Consider the following 20102-nt stretch of genomic DNA (forward strand, 5'->3'; position numbering starts at 1 on the left):
TTGCTAATGATCTATGTGTGAGGTAAGCTGGTTTGAGGGAGGAAATCTATGGACCTAGTCATTTTCCTTGGTGGTAAGCTTTCAGGGGTGCAGAGATGGATCTTCCTGGGGCCTTTTCTGGTCCCAGGAAGATATCGCATAGATGGGACCTCCCAAGACACACATTGAATCTTTAGGCCTGTTTTTCCTATTATGAGGTACGAACGAGTTTCTTCACTGATGGGGATGATGCTTATCTGAGAAGAAATTGTGAAAGGTGGTGTAGTGTAGAGGTGTGGCTTAAGCTTTTAAGTTTTCCTCCAGGTTTTTCCCCTAAGCTTCCTACTTCGGACGGCCTACTTACATGATACTAGTAGGTGATGTCCGGCTAACAACTTCCTAAATATACCTGCAAGCCAGATCAGTGTCTCTTTTCTCTGTATTCCCATGGAAATCAAGAGTCCCGCCGAATTTTCCATCGAAACAGTTGATTTGTGTTGTCTCTAGGAATTCTAAAGGGCGTACCGTTGCTTCCTAACCGGTGTCATTTGGGAGATCCGCCTCTGTACGTTCAAATGATTAATTTTGAGACTTTGCTCATGTGTGCAGTAAACCCTTGAATTCCCTAAGACCTTCCTTTCCTCCATCTCCTACCCCATTAAGCCCGCTTCAGTTCATCTCCTGAATTTCTTTGGAATCTGTCAGCCAGCTCTTCCTCAACTTCCTAATACTGAACTTGCCTGTCTGTTGCGATTAGGTCCTAACTGGTGTCCATATATCTTGTTTCCTTCCAATCCACTCTTCACACAAGAAACCTTCAAAGCAAGTTGGAACGTTGCTCATAAACATCGCTCACAAGCATTGTTTTGAGAATAGAAAACACACTGTTGGCCTTTAAGACTCTGCGTGGTCTAGAATCCTCTCTGCTTCTCTAGCCCCATCTTGTGCCACTTTTGCCCTCACTTTCTATGCTTCAGATACACTGAATTAACCTTAGTTCTCACTCATCTGACAGAAGTCAGTTCAGATACTATTTTTCACTGTGATTCCTAGCATTAAGGAATTTGATTATCAGGTTTTGTATGAGGACTATTTCATCAGGGGTACAGAAGTTCTGGCCATCTCTGGTTTTGGATATCCCTTATTTGTTGAGACCTTTGCGTTGTTTGGTTGCCTTTTGTCTGTTTTCCAGATGGGAAAACAGGAACAAGGGAAGTATAGGTTATTACTAGGTGGGGTTGAGCAAGTGGAGCAGCAAACTGCAAAGCAGAAAGAAGAGGGACGTACTATAGAGGGATATGACTTCCATCCTCAAGGCGCCTGCATCCTGTGCAGGGAGACAGCCTAACATAAAATGAGCCTAACAACAAATATATTGACTTCTTACTAAAAATCTCCAGTTCATAGAACCGAGGGGTTTGTACCTTCTCCTTTAAAAGTGATAGTCCTGGGACTTCCCCGGTGGTCCCGTGGTGAAGACTCTGCGCTTCCAATGCAGCAGGCGTGGGTTCAATCCCTGGTTGGGGAGCTAAGATCCCACATGCTGCGCAGCCAAAGAAATTTTTTTCAAAAGTTATACTCCTGTATTATTGGCTTTAGTGGTTTAGATTTTGTTTTACTGTTAAGAAGATTTCAGTTTATTTACCGGGAACAAACAACACATAATGTAAGAATAGTTTCCCAGAAACGATTTCCATCATTCTCTTCCTCCCTTTCTCCCGCAGACTGGTGTTTCACCTTGACAAGTTCTCTGTCATTCCATAGGAAAGCTGTCTGGCTTGGAGGTTGCAATCCCAGGGAATTTTTCATCAGCGGGGAAGTCTCCATCACTACAGAGGAATCAAGGGAGAAGTCAGTCCCTGGTAAGTGAGATGCTCCCCCTAAACACCAACACAGCAGTCGTGTACCTTTCAAGGGGTTCAGGGGCAAGATGGGCAAGGCATTTCTACTAACTCTTCTTAAGGATCATGGACAGTGCCCTATGCTACGAGGTAAGCGGTGACTGCTGTAATTCTTACTGGTGATCCTTTCCTGTCACTGATTCTCGGCTTTCTTTGTATTTCATAGGACTGTTGTAAGTCCAATACAAAATGAGTCTTATTTTTAAAAACCTGAAATGTTTTACAGAGCCTAGCATTCTCATATAGGGTCCTTTCCATTCTCCCCACTTTCCCGAGAGGCTAAGAACACTTCACACCATGAAGTAGGAGAGGGGGTAGAGCCCTTTTTGATGAAATACATCAACAAAGACAGAGTCTTAGCCTGCTTGCTCTCTGGACAGGATCTCGGACCACAAGGTCTTCAATCCTGGTATAAATGAAGGAAGTGAGGACAGTTCAACTGGCACTCTCATAACAAGAGTTCTGAAACACCTTCCAAAGAGACTATAGCAGTAGATGAGGGAAGGGAGTGCTACAGTGTGGTAGTACAGGGGGAATGATCGGCTACAGCAGTGAAAAGTGTGGTACCGATTGGTGTGCTCTCGGGGTTCTTGGACATGTAGCATAGATGACCTCTACAGTGGCCCTCCCACCTTCCCACCTGCATTAGGTGTTCTTTTTTTTGTAATTTATGTTTATGTATTTATTTATTGTTTGAACTTATTTATTCTACGTATTTATTTTTTTGGCTGCACTGCGTCTCTCATTGCTGTGCACGGGCTTTCTCTAGTTGGCGGCTAGCGGGGTCTACTCTTGGTTGTGGTGTGCGGGCTTCTCCTCGCGGTGGCGTCTCTTGTTGCGGAGCATGCGCTCTAGGCGCGTGGGCTTCGGTAGTTGCGGCTCACGGGCTCTAGGATGCAGGGTCAGTCGTTGTGGCACATGGGCTTAGTTGCTCCACGGCATGTGGGATCTTCCCAGACCAGGGCTCGAACCCGTGTCCCCCGCATTGCATTGGCAGGCGGATTCTTAACCACGGCGCCACCAGGGAAGCCCTAGGTGTTCTTACATAGAGTCTAAAAACAGAGAGCACTGAGAGAAGGTAGTGGTTATTAAAGGCTCAGGATCTAAATTCTACCTGTCTCTACACCCCTTCCCAGCTGTCGATTTGACCCCATTTTTGAATGCCGACCTCATTCTTCAACTTTCTCTGCCGTTTGTGTACTCACCTTGAAAACTTGTTTCTGTGATGCGTTGAGCAGACACAGGGTGGCAGATTGCAGAGGTGGAAGCTGGTGGTCGGATATTTGTGGGCTGAATCTCCTTCAGTCCCATTCCCATTTCTGGTTGCACAGAGGCCCTACTTCCTGTGTATGACACAGAGCCATAGGATTGCGGGCAGGAGCCAAGTTCTCCATACAGTAAAGACCCCAGTGTGCCTTGGTTATAGTAATATACCTGGCTTCCTTCCTGGTAGGTAAGTGACAGGTGGCTCTGCCCCTGATTTGGAATCTGAGATGGTGTTCCCTGAGCAAGGCTGGCAGAAAGCGATGGATGTAGAGGGACCATGTTATTGGCGTCTGAAGTTTTATCATACTGGGCTGCCAGAAACATGGAGGAAGCAGCTGTATGCCGGTCAGTGAGTGCCAGAGTAAAGTCTCCGAGTGAAGAAGAATTCTTTTCAGTGCTTGCTGTGATGTCCCACTCAAGAACACCTGGATAGGAAGCAGCTGAAGTGGAGATCTGGCTGTGGTCAGTAACTCCAGATAACATAGTCGTGCTAGAATGTTGGTAAAGGTAGGCACTACCCATGAGTGTCTGGAAAGGGGTACCAGTAGCCGATGCCGAACTGACGGCAGGGGCAGAGACTCTGGAGAAGTTGCAGACGCTTCGTGTTAGGGAAGTTGCATTGCTACAACAGATTTTTAAGCAACAGAGCAATCCAGCCAAGTTTATATTTTAGAGAGAGAACATCTTCCATGTGGAGGATCAGTTGAAATAGAAGAGATTGTTAGAATTGTAGGGCGGTAGTATTCCAGGCAGGAGATGACGAATGCCAGACACCACCTAGTCACAGACATAGCTTTTGCAGAGATCAGCTACATGTTGTTGTTTTTTATTTACTCTCTCATATAATTTTTTTTAAGTCCTGGACCACAAAATACTGTGGCATCGTTGGAAAAATCTGAGACTCGATTCTAGTCTTTTTTCTGTTTGCCTGCTCTGCAGCTTGGGCTTACGTTCTCAAGCCTTACTTTTTCATTGTGAAATAAGAACGGTGCTACTTAACCCGAGAACTCCCCAGGCATATAGACCCGTGGCGTGTGAGGAGCAGTGAAGGAGAGAAGGAATGGAAGTGCTTTGGGGACCCCAAGAGCCCTTCAGAAACCGTTTGTTCTTTTTAATATTGAGCATTAAAAGTGAAGGCATTCCATTTGTTTCACTCAAAAACAAATTCTGTTCTTCTGATAGCCTGTTTTTTTTTTCCACTCCCTTTTTCTATAGTCAGATCAGTTCCTGATGGGCATTCTCCAGTCCACACTATTGCATCTGATTGGAGGCTATGCAAAATTTCCCAGAGACAATGAATTTTGACTGTATAGTAGTTAATTCTTTATAGTACGTTCCTGCAAAAACACTCTTTTCTTCAGAGTTTTTCCTTTTCAGGATAGTGGTAGTGTTGTGGTAACTAATAAAGGCTACTCTTCAGAAAATTGTATAACTCGTTTTTAGTGTATCTACTTCGCTTACTTAATTCCATATTCCCTGTTTTCTAGACAGACTTCTTGGTGTCCACTGTACCCATGGTTTCAACAGGACTGGCTACCTCATGTGCAGGTGAGTTGCCAACCCCAAGAGGCAGAGCATGTTTAAATTGTTCTGTTTACAATAGTAATGTAAGCTAATGTAAGCTGAATGCAAAAAATGCAGTCAGAGAAGTGTATGAAGTGGAAGGCAATTTTGCCCCCTACTCAGATGTTACCACCAGTAATAATTTAGCACATATTTTTTCAGACGTAAAAAATGCAGATATAAGCATATACAATGGTCCCTTGGTATCTGCAGGGGGATTGGTTTTAGGACTCCCCATGGATCCGAAAATCCTCGGATGCTCAAGTCCCGTATGTAAAATGGTGTAGTACAGTCGGGCTTCCATATCTGCAGGTTATGGAACCGTTGGATATACAGAACTGACTGTACCTGTGATTTAATGGTATAGTGTTTTAGACATTCTGGTTTATAATTTAATATATGGAGGACATCTTCGTCTGACAATATTTGGAGACCTCATTCTTATTTATTTATTATTCTTTTTTTTCCTCCAAATTTGCTTTATGTAGTTGGATATAAATAAATGAGCACAAACTTAAGCAAGATACATGTAACAATTTAATAGAACCTGATACTCTTAATTCTTTCAGTGTTTCTCCAACTCATCATGGGGCTCGTAAGAAAAGTAACCAACATGGATACTACTACAGTTGAATGTCAAATCTTTAAGTGCTTAGGACATACTAAATCCTTGTATAATGCACTTATGAGGAACCCTTCAAGAGACTTGTGTTTTGTATGTAGCAAAAAGTGTTAAGAGTCAAATATTCAACTCAGTATAAAATAATAAGAAACACTTCTGATTTGTTAGGTTGAGATTGCTTCTCCTTTTACTAATGAATGATTGTTTTAGCTGTAATATCACTGAGCTGAACAAATATGTCACCTTGGAGTACATAAGGAAAAATAAACACATGCTAAATGGGTAAAACATTACAACTACATCTTTACTAGACCATCTCTACTAACGCTTCAGAAACTTAGAGATTTAGAGTGTTCTTACGTTAATTGCAAGAAAAATAGAAAGAGAGAAATTCCTTCTTTTTTGAGATCACAGCTGTGAAGTCGTGATTATACAAATTCTTCATTTGTGTGCAAAACATGAAACACATTTCTCTTAATTCTCCCTGCTTAGAATTGTCAGTCAACTAGCAGGACTTTCCTTCCAAGAAACAAGAGACTGAGATGTGTTTTATATAACTTCAATAACCTCAGCACTACAGTAAGAAGACATGCAGTATCCTTTTGCTGTGCTTCAAGACAACAGGGAAGGAGGTCACAGGAAAGAAGAAATCAAAATGGTTACAACTGAGAAACTTTTCTCAGTGTAACCATGGTGCCACTTTCATTTTTACATAAGCATGGTGGCATAATTCAAGCTCAATACATCAGAATTCTTAATATTTAAAATTTACCTTGACTTTTAATTATCACCATGTTAACAACCAAAATAATTTGACGAAACTCATAAGAAAGGGTAATGTTAATAAACCCCACTTTACTAGAGTTAGTTTCTGGACACATTAGCTCATTTTTTTTATAGAAGAGGGACAGTGAATCTCAGTTGGCTTACAAGCTAGGAGATCACTTTGAATTCTGCATTTCTTAACTGCAAACAGATATAGCACTTGTAACAGGTTATAACTGGTTTTCAGCTGGTTTTCAAGCACAGAGCCAGCCCCAACAGTAATAGTACACTATTGAAAAAGACCTAAGGCAATGAATTCCATTTCCAGTGGAAAGAAAGAATCGTATGGTCTTGGACAAACAATTCTGATGGTTTACTTAACAGTCACTTAGTAGTTCTTCCTTGCTCATAGAGCTTTATGACTTTTTTGAGGAGTGAAGCATTCAGCTTGAGTGGATAAATCCTTGTTAGGCTAAGACAATCATTATCATATCCCTCTTTGCCATGAATTGTCTTACGAATGGTCATATCAGTCTGTTTTGGCAAATGAGTAATTAAGGGAAGGCTGTTATTGTGCTTATGAGAATGATATTTTTCTCTGAGAAAAGATAAATAGGCATTAGGAAAATGACCATTTGGGCTCTTTTTCTGCTTCCTCCTTGTTTTGTGAGAATATGATATTTGGTTTTACAGCAGCCATCTTGTGACCCTGAGATGATCATATGCCAATAATGACAAATGGTAGATTAGAAAGAACCAGCAAAGACAGAAAACAGCAACATCAATAGTAACAACAATCACAGCAAAAGAACAATGGGACCTTAACTTGTGGAGTTCCTATAAAGTAAAAAATATAAGTGCTCTATGTTTATTCTAAAACAAAAAAAGAACTATGCAAACCAGCTTAAAACTCCTTTTTTTGTGCCAGTGTTCTAAAATGTGGCTTTTCATAAAACCTTGACCCAAATGCCAGCAACTTCAGAAAAGAATTTGGGTAGGGGGAAGAAGAAAGTTATCTCACTTAGGAAAAACAACCACTATCTTTATCCTAATCTTTGGCACACAGTTGAAACATATATAGCTGCTGTAACACTTTACACAATTCCTATGTACTGGAGGAATAACAAGATCTAAATAACAATTATATTTTTCAACACTGGGTGAAGGCTTTACATAAAAATACCATCCTCCTTTTTCCCCCTAAATTTCTAAAATATCACGTGCTTTTCCCCAACATCTGCAGCCGTTCAGGAATTTTTAGGAAACTTTCATGCATGATCTTAATTCCTAATCCCTGGCTCTTTGGGCTCAACCACAAAAGATCAAAACCACCAAAAATGATGGTTCACTTGAAGTCAGGTGAGAGACACTGGCTCAGTTAGTCTCGTAGGACAAAAGCAGTGCTGCATCAACTGTCTCCATGCAGGAGGGGCACGTGAAGGATCTCATCAGCCAGTCATCTGTACAGCCCAGGTGATCTGCATACACAGCAGAAATCAAATTGGGTTCTCATAAACAAAGTGCATCATACAGATCACACACTCCCCGATCTTTTTTTTAAATATTTGTTTTATTTTATTTATTCATTTATTTGGTTGCGCCGGGTCTTAATTGCAGTCGGTGGGCTCCTTAGTTGTGGCATGCAAACTCTTAGTTGCGGCATGCATGTGGGATCTAGTTCCCTGACCGGGGAACGAACCCGGGCCCCCTGCGTTGGGAGTGTGGAGTCTTTAGCCGCTGCACCACCAGGGAAGTCCCCCGGATCCTTTTTTCTGATCCATTTCTTCCAGGGTCATAAACTCCTTCAGGCTGATGCTGTATGAGGCCTATTCTTTGAGCTATCCTAATTTGCTCCTCTCAGCTGAGGTGCTAGGCGAGTCTGACTAGGTGTTGGATGAGAGACCAAAACTGGAACTTGATCCAGATATGGCAGCAGCAGCTCCTGATCCAGCTCCGTCCCCTTGCCAAAGCTAGCCCAGTCGGATTGAGACTTGTGAGGCAGGGAGATGTCATCCGAAGTGGGGGACTTAAGGCAGTTCCCCATCTTCCGGGGCTTGAGTGTGTGATCTGTGTGCTGTTTTGACAGTCTCCCAACCTCATTCTTTTTTTTTTTTTTTTTTTTTTTTAATTAGTTTATTTATTTATTTATTTTTGAATTTAAAAAATTTATTTATTTTTTATACAGCAGGTTCTTATTAGTTATCTATTTTATACATATTAGTGTATATATGTCAATCCCAATCTCCCAATTCATCTCACCACCACCGACCCCCGCCCTGCCCCGCTTTCCCCCCTTGATGTCCATACGTTTGTTCTCTACATCTGTGTCTCTATTTCTGCCTTGCAAACCGGTTCTTCTGTACCACTTTTCTAGATTCCACATATATGCATTAATATATAATATTTGTTTTTCTCTTTCTGACTGACTTCACTCTGTATGACAGTCTCGAGGTCCATCCACGTCTCTACAAATGACCCAAGTTCGTTCTTTTTTATCGCTGAGTAATATTCCATTGTATATGCGTACCACATCTTCTTTGTCCGTGCACCTGTCGATGGGCGTTTAGGTTGCTTCCGTGACCTAGCTATTGTGAATAGTGCTGCAGTGAACATTGGGGTGCATATGTCTTTTTGAATTATGGTTTTCTCTGGGTATATGCCCAGTAGTGGGATTACTGGGTCATATGGTAATTCTATTTTTAGTTTTTAAGGAACCTGCATACTGTTCTCCATAGTGGCTGTATCAGTTTACATTCCCACCAGCAGTGCAAGAGGGTTCCCTTTCCTCACATCCTCTCCAGCATTTGCTGTTTGTAGATTTTCTGATGATGCCCATTCTAAGCGGTGTGAGGTGATACCTCATTGTAGTTTTGATTTGCATTTCTTTAATAATTAGTGATGTTGAGCAGCTTTTCGTGTGCTTCTTGGCCATCTGTATGTCTTCTTTGGAGAAATGTCTATTTAGGTCTTCAGCCCATTTTTTGATTGGGTTGTTTGTGTTTTTAATAGTGAGCTGCATGACCTATTGATATATTTTGGAGATTAATCCTTTGTTGATCGGTTTATTTTTTTTTTTAAGGCTGCATTGTTCCTTTGCTTACTGATGAACATGTACAAGTCAGAAGTTTTTGATATTATAAAACATCAAAGTAATGAACATTCCTGTGTGAACATCTTTGAATATATATGCTTTGTCTCAGTTAACTTCACTCAGAATGGGACTTCTGCATCAAGGAGTTTATGCCCTTATGCTTTTTGTGGGTGTTGCTACACTGTACCAATGTATGGTTGTTCATGCAGGAAATACGTATTGAGCATCTGTTATGTTTAAGCACTGTGCTGGGTGCTAGCAAAAAGACTTGAGAAATTTTGTGAGTGAGGAGACTTGACCTGCCTGCCCTTTGTGAATTCTAGCAGTCCAGAGAGGGAATAGCTATTCAAGAATCACACTCTGCATGTAGAATTACAACTCTGACAGGTGCCAAGGAGAGGGACATGGTACCATGAGAGCATATTTTAGGGAGGATTTGATCTCATCATGGAGATTAGAGAAGGTTTAGGGATGTTTCAGCTGATATCTGAAGGATGAGTAGGTATTAACCAGATAGGGACGTTGGGGAGAGATTTCTGAGCATAAGGAATAGCAAAAGACCCTCTAAGAGGAAAGCATATGCTGTGTTGGAGGAACTGGCCAGGAAGGTGGGGCCGTTGGGGGAGCATGTCATTATAATGGAGCTGCAAGTGTGGGTAGGAGCTCGATCGTGCAGGCTTATGTTTAAGGTTTCAGACTTGAAGAGTAATAGAAAACCATTGAACTATTTTTGTTGAAGGTGAGTGTGTGGAACATACCCAATTGCATTTTCAACCTATCGTTTTGCTACCGAGTGGAGAATACACTGCAGGGAGAAAGAGTGGAAGCGAGGAAGCAAGTTAGGAGACTTGTGTAGAAATTGGGCATAATGGTGGCTTGGACCAGGGTATGGTGGTCATTTTGGTGGAAAGATGTGGACAGATTCTAGAGGTATGTAGGCAGTATCATTGTCAGCACTGGTGGTGGGTTGAGGATGAGGGTGAGGGAGAAATAGCTGTCAGTGATGGTGATTCCTAAGTTTCTGGCTCCTGTGGTTGGTTAGATAGGGTTTTTTAGATATGATGTTAATATTTGTCCTAATTTGTCTTTTGTTATTTGTTGGTTCTTGATGAATACTCTTGTCATATTAAGTCTCCTGTTTTTAGTGTACAAAGCATTTTGACCGAAACTGACCGTTGTATGTTATCAGATAACTTTTTAACATCTGCCAGTTTGGTCCTGTATTTTATTCTCTTTCATTTATTGATTAAATTGTTGTATTAATGTAAATAACTATATTAATAGATTTTCTAAAGTTGCGTTATCCTTGCATCCTTGGTCCTTGGAATAAAGCCTGTTTTTTTTTTTTTTTTTTTTTTTTTTTTTGGCTGTGTTGGGTCTTTGTTTCTATGCGAGCGCTTTCCCTAGTTGCGGCAAGCGGGGGCCACTGTTCATCGCGGTGGGCGGGCCTCTCACTATCGCGGCCTCTCTTGTTGCAGAGCACGGGCTCCAGACGCGCAGGCTCAGTAGTTGTGGCTCACGGACCCAGTCGCTCCGGGGCATGTGCGATCTTCCCAGACCAGAGCTCGAATCCGTGTCCCGTGCATTGGCAGGCAGATTCTCAACACTGCGCCACCAGGGAAACTCCGGAATAAAGCCTTTTTGTAGTCATGGTATATATCATGCTTTAATAATTATTGATTAGATATGCTGATATTTTCTTAGGATTTTTCTATCTGTATTTGTAAAGCACAATTGGACCTTTTTTTGCAAAAACTTGATTTTCTTTCCTTTTTATTTACAAATGACTCGAATTTTGTTGTTTTGTAGATATTTGATTGATGTAGAAGGCATGTGGCCAGATGATGCAATTGAATGTAAGTATAAGGGTTGTCACTACTTTTCCCTTGTTATAAAATTTGAAGGGAGAAATGTAAGGGAATTTCTCAAATTTTGGAAAAATAGAAAAGTCTGTAATTCATTTGTTCTGACATACGATAACCTTTTACCAAAAGTTTATAAAGGGATGTATCTGGAAATAGCAAGATATAATAGCCTGAATAATTAGTCAGTGGATTTCAGCATTTTTTTTTTCTTTTTAAAATTTATTTAATTAATTAATTTACTTTTGATATTATATCCACTGCCCCACCAAGGAAGTCCCTTTTTCTTCCTTCCTTCTTTCCTTCCTCCCTTCCTTCCTTCCTTCCTTTAAAGCTCCAAGTCATTTAAAATACATGACTTCTTACTAAAAATCTCCAGTTCATAGAACCAAGGGGTTTATAACTTCTCCTTTAAAAGTGATATTCCTGGGACTTCCCTGGTGGTCCCGTGGTGAAGACTCTGCGCTTCCAATGCAGCAGGCGTGGGTTCAACCCCTGGTTGGGGAGCTAAGATCCCACATGCTGCGCAGCCAAAGAACTTTTTTTCAAAAGTTATATTCCTGTATTATTGACTTTAGTGGTTTAGATTTTTTTTTTAATGTTTAGAAGATTTCAGTTTCTTTACCAGGAACAAACAAAACGTAATGTAAAACTAGTTTTGCAGAAACGATTTCCATCATTCTCTTCTTCCCTTTCTCCTGCAGACTGGTGTTTTATCTTTACAAGTTCTCCGTCATTCCATAAGAAAGCTGCTCGTCTTCTGGTTTCATAAGAGATGGTGAACAGTGGTAAAATATCCAGTTGACCGAAATTTCTAGAGTACACTTCAGGGAGCGAATGATGGGGTGGAATGTTGGGGCAGAGTGAGAGATACAGATTCTGGTGAGACTGAGAGTCATGCACAAAAATTACTGGGCTGTGGTGAAGGGAGAACAAAACTAAATCAGGTTCCTGCTGGTGGACAGGAAGCCAAGATGAAGAAGAATGGTGCGTAGCTAGGCAGTGTAATTAGGCCCCTAAGTGCTGTGTCTCCTGATAGTAATTATGAACAGAAACCAAATAATAGTTACTAATAACATGGAGGTGACCAATCCTTGAGAGCTGAGGCAGAGAGAAGGAAAGATGGCATTATGCCTTGTCTCTGGTGCCTTGAGTTTCCCAGGCTGGTTTGTGACCAATCTTGGGTGAAATCATAACTAAGTCATTTCTGCTAAGGTGATCGGCTTTCGTGGGGTCCTTTCTCTGCACTCTGTCCAATGGTAAAGCCCACTGGTTTATGCCTCCTGGAAAACAGTTATTCCAAAGCAGTATAAGTGAAGCATTGATGAAACAGCCATGAAGAACATGTTTCCACATGGCCTCGCACCACCTTTTCAAAGTGCTGTAAAACTTTTTTCATCCAAAAATCAGTAACAGAAAAGGATTGGGATCAAATCCCGTACAGAGGTAGTGTAAGAAAAAAGAGAATAAGGAGCAGAATAGCATGTCTTCAGACAATAAAATCAAGTTGGAAAAGACAGGTCCACAAAACAGATCAAAACTGTAACCTATTATTTCAAAGTGGGCTAAAAGATGTTAGGAAAAACAATGCGAAAGATGAAAGAACATGGATCGAGGAGGGAATGGGAAGTTATTGTTTAGTGGCTATAGAGTCTCTGTTTGGGATGGTGGAAAAGTTCTGGAAATGGTAAATGCTGATAAATGCCACCTATGGGTGTTTGGTTTTAGTTGATCTTCTTCCATGAAAGGGTTTGGAGAGATTCAGAAGCTATGCTGCTGCCTCCATCTTTCTGATGTCCTGCTCAATCTTTTGACATAATTATTTTGAATTTGCACAGTGGTGATGGTTGCACAGCATTGTGAATGTATTTAATGTCACTGAATTGTATACTTGAAAATGGTTGAAATAATAAATTTTGTTTTATGTATATTTTACCATAATAAAAAAAAGATGAAAGAACAGCATAAACCAGAATTAGGTAAGATGATAGAACTCAAGACAGAATTCAAAATAAAAGAAAAAAGTTTCAGAAATGAGGACTAAATTTAAAATAATACAAGAGTGGGGACTTCCCTGGTTGTCCAGTGGTTAAGAATCCACCTTGCAGTGCAGGGGATGCAGGTTCGGTCCCTGGTTGGGGAACTGAGATCCCACATGCTGCAGGGCAACTAAGCCCGCACGCCGCAACTACTGAGCCCACGTGCTCTGGAGCCCACGCGCCACAACTGGAGAGCCCACGAGCCGCAAGGAAGAGCCCACGCACTGCAACAAAGAGCCCACGTGCTGCAACTAATACCCGACACCTCCAAAAATAAATAAGTTAATTAATTAAATAAATTAAATAAAATAATACGAGTGAATGAACATAATGGATAATGCCTTAAGAGAAACAAACAAGAAGAGGAAAAAATTTTTTTAAATCAAAAAGAAGATAAAAAGAATTTTAGAGAAATGGCAAACATAACAGATAGGCAAGAAAGAGTCAGGACAGCTCTGAAAAGAGAAATATAAATACGTATAAGGGGCTTTCCTGGTGGTGCAGTGGTTAAAAATCCTCCTGCCAATGCAGGGGATATGGGTTCGATCCCTGGCCCAGGAAGATCCCACATGCCATGGAGAAGCTAAGCCCGTGAGACACAACTACTGAGCCTGTGTGCCACAACTACTGAAGCCCACGCGCCTAGAGCCCGTGCTCGGCAACACGAGGAGCCACCGCAATGAGAAGCCCGCTTGCCGCAACTAGAGAAAGCCTGCGCACAGCAACAAAGACCCAAAGCAGCCAAAAATAAATAAATAAATACATTAAAATATATATATACGTATAAGAATCTGTTATACCATAAAAGTGACATTTCAAATCAGTGGGACAGATTAGTCAATAAGTTGTGATACATAAATGTTGGGGTATAAATATTTCTCTGGAAGGATCCACAGCACGGCCAAAGCAGATGTCTCTGAGGAGGGAAATGTGTGGCTGGGGAACGTGGGGAAAAGGGTCACTTTTCATTGAATACCCTTGTGTACCTTTTCTAGTGTTCTGTCATGTGAATCTATTACCTCTGAAGTTTGCCTGAGTTCAAACCCCAGTTCCCCCAATTGCTAGCTCTTAATCTAGGGCAAACTCTTCACACTCTCCAAGCCTCTTAATCTGTGAAGTAAGGTCAGTAACTCAGCCTGGTGCTGCCTGGCACAGAATAAACTCTCAAAAAATGGACATTATTAGTGAAAAAAACCCAAATGCCCATCAGTGGATGAATGGATTTTTTTAAATGTGGTGGATATGTGAAATATTATACAGCCATAAAAAGGAATGAAGTACTAACACATGCTACAACATGGACGAACTTGAAAACATTATGCTAAGTGAAAGAAGCCAGAGACAGCGGTCACATTTGTATTATTTCATGAAATGTCCAGAAAAGGCAAAACCATAGCAACAGAAAGCAAATTAATGGTTGCCAGGGCTGAAGGAAGAGGGGATGAAGAGTGCCTGCTGATGCTTAAGGGGGCTTCTTTTTGGGGTGATGAAAACGTGATGGGTTAGATGCCGGTGATGGTTGCATAGGCTTGTGGATGTACTAAATGACACTGAATTTGCAGTTTCAGAAGGTGAATTTTATGGCATGTGAATGACATCTCAAAAAAATAATTTTGAAAATGAAAATTGCCCATTTTCCCATAGTCACTATCCACTGTCTCCATCTCTCCCTTCTCCCCACTGCATTCCTTTTCACGCCCAGCCCTGCCGCTCTCTCCCATCGTCACTCCCTCGAGCTGCCCCACGAGGCCTCCCAGGGAGCCTCTGAACCCCTGGGCGCCTGCGTCCTGTGGCTGTTGGAGCTGCTGCCCAGTGCGCGTGCCCCCACCACTCTCACCCGTGAGAGTGGACGCTTCCGTCGGATTTTTTCTCATGCGTTTCAGTAGATGGTGATGTTTACAAAAGGCGGCACGTGCCCTGCTCAATGGAGGAAGCCCCTCAAGTTAATATTTAGGCGCGTGCAGAAGTTTGATCTCGTCCACCAGTAACCTCAGGATGCTGTGCTCTGAAAGCCAGGTTGGCCGCCTACGGGCATCTGCAAATACAGAGGACTTCAGAGGCATTTGGGCCTCAAATTGAGTCCTTGTACCTCCACATGGGATGTGACCTCAGCCCTTTGCTGCACCTCTGTAAGTGAAGTGGCACAGGAATACCGGCCTTGCCTGTCTTTGCCAAGGTTAACTGAAGAGCGCATTCGCTCCCCTCGTGCTTAGGTGTTGAGTACATCGTGATTTACATACCAGGCCCTATTCGTGGGCCTCCTGATGCAGCAGTTCCCTTGGCTCTGCCCCTGTCGTCAGCTGCCCCTAGGATAACTCTGAGCCCTAGCCACTTCTCTGGTAGATTTCCCTATTCCCCCACTATAGTCACACCTGAATAAGGCAACTCAGACCTTTCAGAGATGTGTCCTGAACCTCTTGTTTTCTGAAATACCTATCTGGTGGTTGTGAGACTTAAGGCCAGCGTCCCCGAGAGACTTTTTCTATTTCTCCTAGTAAACCTAGACTCATCTTCTGTCACCTTCAACTCTACTCCAATTGTGTTCTTTCAACCCAGACCTCTGACCCTGCTTTTTACTTCTGCCATTTCATCCTCACTCCTGCTTCCTTTCCTAAATCCATACGTCTCTTTTGGCCTTCCTAGCCCTGGGCCAAGTTCCTTCCTCTTTGCTCAGTTTTTACCCCTTTCCTTCATTCTCCCATCCAACTTTCAGTCCTTCCTTTCTCACGCCCCAGTTAGCAGCATCTCAAAATTCTTAAGGTTTATTACTCATCTATTAATTGTATTCCATTTACTTATTCAGTTCTATACCTATCTTACCTATGTATGGAAGAACAGCTGGTAGCCAAGGTGGCACCAAGAATCCTAGCAGCTCTCACTTGACGTATCCGTAGTAGACAGCAATTTCCATTTCTTTTTCCCTCTCAGTGAAAAATTGCAGCTTCCCCGAAGAGGTGTATCTGGCAGCATTCTCCCGTTGTTGTTGAGCCCGCCTCTTCATGGCCTCTCGCTCTGGCCTCTGCTCTTGTTCGATGGGCTTTGACATGACTGGCTCAGGCACGTTGGGTTCCCTCCATGGAACTCGTTGCTTGCTGAAGTCTTGGCATAGAAGTTGGGTTTGGAGCTTGGATGGGGACTGGCGCTTAGTCACAGCAGGGGGAACAGGCTTCCCGCTGGAGAGAAGCGCCAGATGAAGTTTTGTAGGGTGCAGGCCTAAGAGCAGCAGACTGAGGGGACACGAGGCTGGGTATGGTTGGTCCAAGCCGGTTGGGTTGGGTTGGTCACAGTTGGCTGAGCTGGTTTGGCGGGACCTGGCAGAGAGGCAGGAACTGGCTGGGATGAATTGACTGCAGCAGGTTGAGCTGAGTCAGTAGAACCAGGCTGGGCACGGTAAGCCCCAGCAGGCCGATGTGAGGCCAGAGACTGTGGCCTCCGAGGAGCGGGTCGAGCTTGAGGCTTGTCCCAGGCAGAAAAAGGCAGAGGTATCAACTTGACCTTCCCAGGAGGAGGCCGCTCATACTGGGATGAGGATAGACACTCTGTTTCAGCACTGCTGACTGGTTTCTGGGCTTCGACTTGAGTTTTCTCAGCACTCTTACCCTCATGTGGGGTATGCCGCCATGGCTGGATGGCTGGGGGTCTTTGGGGTTGCTTGAATTTCCCAAGAGCCGACAGGAAGAGAGCCCAGTTTTCTTATCATCCTTCTTCCCCAGCGCATGAAGAACCTTCACAGACTCCAGCATGCGCATGCCTAGGGAGGTTCGAGGCTTTTTAAAGCTCAGTTTGGTGTTTTTTTCGCTTCGTCTCGGGAATTGTTGGCTTCTCTTCTGCCTTGACTTTGTTCCCTGACTGCTTGTTCTCTTCAGCCTTGTTTCTTCCTCTGGTCCTTTTGGTCTTTTCCTGCCCGTGGCTCTTAGTTTTGCTGATCTTTCTGGATGCAGCTTTCTGAGGTTTGCCTTGAGAGTGCTTGGCCGTGTTCACAGGAGCCCTGTCACTGACTGCAGCGTGGCATGTAACCACTTCTCCCCCTAACAGGCACTCTGGATTCTTTGGCTGGATTTTGGCCTTGGGAGCGCCACTGATAGGCTCAGAGGCTTTCTGTTTGTTCTTCCTGGGTTGATCAGAGGGAACCTTTATGACACTTGGCTTTTCCTGCACCTGATTCACCTTAAAGGCTCTGGCATCTTTGGCTTTGATCCCGTTGGGACCTTGGGATTGATCAAGATCTTTCAAAGAACTAAAGAGCTGGGGAAGGTGAATATCCTCCGCCAGTGTAGTAATGTCTGCAAGACCACTGCTGGATTCGATCCCATTTTCGAGTGTCCCTAGGTCCTCACGACTCAGGCTGTTCTTTCCCAGATCAGCATTTTCAGAACCAGGCTGCTCCTCTTGGCTGAGGGGATCGGTGCAGGCCAGCGGCTGGTGAATATCAGGGATTCCTAAAGGGAGTAGTGGAGGATCTTGGTTTTCTTTTGGGATGTGTTAGGCATCCAGAATCTTTGAAAGCTTGGTTTTAATATCATCCACGTGCTTACTCTCTATTTGTCCCTGGCTTGGAGCTGGAGGCAGGGCCAGGAGACGCCTGGCACTCTGGACTGGAGCTGTCACTGAAATGTCCCCAAGTTCAGATGCTGGGTTACTCTCAAATATGTGACTGTTTCTGCTACTGCAGGACTTGGGGAGTTCTTGAGTTTGTGTCACACAAAATGTCTGGCTTGGAGGTTGCAATCCCAGGGAATTTTTCATCACCAGGGATGTCTCCGTCACTACAAAGGAATCAAGGTAAAAGTCCAGTCCCTGGTAAGTGAGATGCTCCCGCTAAACTCCAACACAGCAATCATGTACCGTTCAAGGTACATGATTGCTGTGTTGGTGTTTAGGGGCAGGATGGGCGAGGCATTTCTAGTAACTCTTCTTAAGGATCATGGACAATGCCCTGTGCTACGAGATAAGCGGTGACTGTTGTAGTTCTTACTGGTGATCATTTCATGTCACTGATTCTTGGCTTTCTTTGTATTTCATAGGATTGTTATAAGTCCAATACAAAATGAGTCTTATTTTTAAAAAACTAAAGTGTTTTACAAAGCCTAGCATTCTCATGTAGAGTCTTTCCAATTCTCCCCACTTTCCTGAGAGGCTAAGAACACTTCACACCATGAACTAGGAGAGGGGGTAGAGCCCTTTCTGATGAAATACATCAACAAAGACAGAGTCTTAGCCTGCTTGCTCTCTGGACAGGATCTCGGACCACAAGGTCTTCAATCCTGGTATAAATGAAGGAAGTGAGGACAGTTCAACTGGCACTCTCATAACAAGAGTTCTGAAACACCTTCCAAAGAGACTGTAGCAGTAGATCAGGGAAGGGAATGCTACAGTGTGGTAGTACAGGGGGAATGATCGGCTACAGCAGTGAAAAATGTGGTACCTATTGGTGTGCTCTCGGGGTTCTTGTACATGTAGCATAGATGACCTTTACAGTGTCCCTCCCACCTTCCCACCTGCATTAGGTGTTCTGTTTTTTTTTTTTAATTTGTTTATTTATTTTTTGAACTTATTTATTTTATGTATTAATTTTTTTGGCTGCACTGGGTCTTCATTGCTGTGCACGGGCTTTCTCTAGTTGCGGCTAGCGGGGGCTACTCTTGGTTGCGGTGTGCGGGTTTCTCATCGCAGTGGCTTCTCTTGTTGCGGAGTATGGGCTCTAGGCGCATGGGCTTCAGTAGTTGTGGCTCCCGGGCTCTAGAATGCAGGCTCAGTAGCTGTGGCACATGCGCTTAGTCGCTCCACTGCATCTGGGATCTTCCCTGACCAGGCCTCGAACCCGTGTCCCCTGCCTTGGCAGGCGGATTCTTAACCACGGCGCCACCAGGGAAGCCCTAGGTGTTCTCATATAGAGTCTAAAAACAGAGAGCACTGAGCGAAGGTAGTGCTTATTAAAGGCTCAGGATCTAAATTCTACCTGTCTGTACACCACTTCCCAGCTGTAGATTTGACCCCATTTTTGAATGCTGACCTCATTCTTCAACTTTCTTGCTGTTTGTGGGGCTTGCACTTTGGCATTTTCTTAAAAGCTAAACATAAACTTACCATATGACCCAGCAATTCCAGTCCTGCGTATATATGCAAAAGAAATGAAAACCTATGTCCACAGAAAAACTTTTACAAAAATGTTCATAGCAGCATGATTCACGTTATCCGGAAAAAAAAAAAAAAAATGAAACAATCCAAATGTCCAACAACTGGCAACTGGATAAACAAAATGTGGTAGAGCCATACAATGGAATACTAACCAGCAATAAAAAGGAGTACTGGTACACACTATAACAAGGATGAATCTTGAAAACATCATGCTAAGAAGCTAGATGCAAAGACTAGATATTATATAATTCTATTTACATGAAATGTGCAGAAAAGGAAAAAGGCAGATTGGAGGTTGTCTGGGGCTGGGAATGTGGATTGATTGCAAACAGGTATAAGGGACTTTTCTGGGTAACAGAAGTGTTCTAAAACTGGATTGTGGTGATGATTGCACAGCTCTGTAAATTTACTAAAAATAATTGAATTGTATACTTAAAATGGATGTATTTTATGGTATGTAAATTAAACTTCTATAAAGTGTTTTAAAAATCTCTGTAAAGATATGCCAGAACAAGTCACACTGAGTAGCTCTGGAAAGGAAAGATGGGTGCCTGGGAAACGGGAGAGGGAAGACACTGTATCAAATACTCCTTTCTATATTTTTAATTTTGTACCATGTATTGTCAGTTTAAGAAATGAGAATAAACAAAACAAAAACTTACAAGGAAGAGTGTGGCAATAAAGGTTTAATGGCTTTGGTGAGTTCAATAGGAGTAAAACATATGTTAGGCCATAGAAATGTTCTAGCTTACAGAAAGGAAGATGATAAATCCTCTGTCACCATCTGAAGCACAACATGCTTAGTTCAAAGGGACATGCTTAAAAACAGGATGTCAACAAATAGACCCAGAAGCTGTCAACTTAGGAAAGGGGAGT

At 42.8% G+C, this 20102-nt stretch overlaps 1 long non-coding RNA gene across 6 annotated transcripts; it reads left to right on the forward strand.

Moving 5' to 3' along the window:
• The first annotated feature begins 1702 nt into the window (after positions 1-1702).
• Positions 1703-19311, forward strand: LOC309622378. 6 transcript variants are annotated; one of them, XR_014240814.1, is made up of 6 exons: positions 3721-4453; positions 4634-4694; positions 5824-6165; positions 10666-10839; positions 10997-11043; positions 11754-19311. It is a non-coding gene; the product is annotated as an uncharacterized lncRNA (long non-coding RNA). The 6 variants fall into 6 exon arrangements; XR_014240811.1 differs by lacking the exons at positions 3721-4453; positions 5824-6165 and adding an exon at positions 1703-1841; XR_014240812.1 differs by having other exon boundaries at positions 3721-4694.
• The last annotated feature ends 791 nt before the right edge of the window (positions 19312-20102 follow it).

This window comes from Balaenoptera borealis (genome assembly GCF_965194805.1).
Source record: "Balaenoptera borealis genome assembly, contig: HAP1_SCAFFOLD_2333, whole genome shotgun sequence".
Taxonomy (NCBI): domain Eukaryota; kingdom Metazoa; phylum Chordata; class Mammalia; order Artiodactyla; family Balaenopteridae; genus Balaenoptera; species Balaenoptera borealis.